The following is a 2212-nucleotide window of genomic DNA, read 5'->3' on the forward strand; positions in this document are numbered from 1 at the left end:
TTTAAAGAAACAGAAGCCTTTTTAAAGTTGTGTTTGTTAACCACGCCGAGCTCTCACTTCCTCTGTGGAGGCATAACAGAGCACCCTCCATCTTGGGCACCTCGCTACGAACCCGATTTCTGCTTCTGACAAATACTGGGGATTGGGAAAGATCTGGTGAGGGAATTAAAAGGGGGAATTAAAAAAAAATTAAAAATCCACCATCAACAAACCCCTAATTTCCCTCTAAATCCTGCATCCACCAAAAACAAAGATTGTAGGTGCTGCCTTAGACGCTCTGCATTTAGCACAGGGTGGTGTTGCTCACTAATGTCGTTTGATTTGGAATAAAAGCATGAAAATGATGTGCAAAGGCCTAAAATTGGAGATGTAAAGGATGACTGCACAGTATTCCATTTCTCAATTTCATCCTTCAGAGCCACAAAATGGGGGTGATACAGTTACTGGATGAGATTTACAGTAACAGCTGTGGTCTTCCCACACAAGGGAGGACCTTCTAATGGGCTAAGGTCTGTTTTGAACAGACGGGGAGTAGCAAAACAAGGTTCCCTATTAAGGGTGTGCAGTAATATTCCTGATAAAGAAAACGAGTAGTGATAGTCAGATTGCTTTAAGAGACCTAAATCTCCTTTTGCTGTTAAAAGGAAAAAAAAAAAAGAGAGAGCTATTTTAGAAAGTGCTAACTGCTAAATAAATGAAAGACGTGTAAATGTAAGGGTTTGGGTTTTTTCCTTAATCTCCTCGCTACAAACTGTAAAGAATGCATAGGAACCAGTGCCAGGGGCATATGGCTTTCTCCTGTGCTGAACATTCATACAAAAGACAGGTTCATCAGTCATTGGAGTATCTGGATAAAAAATGAGCTCCTGATGGATGGTATTTAGAGCTTACCTGCTGCTAGTATATTACCAGAGAAACGCAGGGTTTGAAACCCACATGACATTAGAAACTGCAGACCATGAAACACCCCACGTGTGAGCGTGCTCATAATGTACGCCAGGCGCTACAGAATAAGAAATAAGCTATTTAAACCCTCTGCCTAAAATTGGGCCCGCTGCAAGGAACCCTGGGTCAGCCCTACACAGGCCAATTAATGCACAGCATCTGCTGTATAGAAGCCGTGCATGAAGCACTTCCGAATGATTTCAGCAATTAAAAGAAAACTGTTTCCTGCCTGTTCTGACAGCAACTGTTTCAATGCAAGAGTGAGCACCAAATCATTGTGTGCAGCTGAAAAAATTAAGTCTTTTTCTTTTTTAAATCTTGTGAAAAGGGGGTGGGAGGGATGAAGATTTCTTACAGAATCGGATCAGTCTTTTGTTGTCCGACATTCTGTGTTTTTCTGCCAAATTAGACAGAAGGCTCTGAGGGTTTACGGGGCCCTCTACAGTATCACCTTCTGGTGCACTGTGGCTCCCTAAAAAGATGGATCAATATCAACCCTGCTGATTTGCCTACAAAAGTGAAAATCCCTCCATTACATTTTTAGGACCATTACATTTAGAACACAGGTGCTCCGATGCGTAACATTTTGGAGCTGAAGGGAAATAAAAAACCCAAACAATGACAGCCCTAAGCAAAAAAACAACCTTAGATTTGGTTAAAAGCGAAGTGAGAATTGGATTTTATTGATATCTCCCTTCTCAGCTTTGGGGAGACACCAGTAAATATCCCTCCACAATTTCCTACTGAGAGCCTTGTAAATAAGAAGGGGCAATGCAAGACGGAGCTGGATGAAACCCAGTTACCCTCTCTTGTACCCTTCGGCAAAATAATTACAAACATTCACCTTGTTTATGCTTGTGCAAAACCACTGAATTAAGTATGTGTTCACTATCTAAAACCCTGATGAAGATACTGGGATTTCTGTTTGTTTATTTGTTGTTTAAACTTAGTCCACGCAGGTATCGTTCCCTGCCCAGATTTTTTTCTCCCTGACTTGTTGGCAATCTGGAAGCAAGAAAACAAATCAAGAGGAATTGGATGAGCAGCAACTGAAATTCCTTGACATTGGCCATTACCATGTAAAATAATTAGTGCAGGTTCTCCCTTCTTTCCAAATTAACTTTGAAACTGGAGCTACAGAGCTGCAAATATAATTAGAGGCAATTAATAGTACTTGACAAATGATTATTAAACTGTTTTTGCCACACTCCTTTAACAAAGATAGGGCATCCCAAATTTTGTGACCTCCGATTAACCAGAGGTCAGC

This window comes from Mesitornis unicolor, unplaced genomic scaffold (genome assembly GCF_000695765.1).
Source record: "Mesitornis unicolor isolate BGI_N332 unplaced genomic scaffold, ASM69576v1 scaffold45899, whole genome shotgun sequence".
Lineage (NCBI taxonomy): Eukaryota > Metazoa > Chordata > Aves > Mesitornithiformes > Mesitornithidae > Mesitornis > Mesitornis unicolor.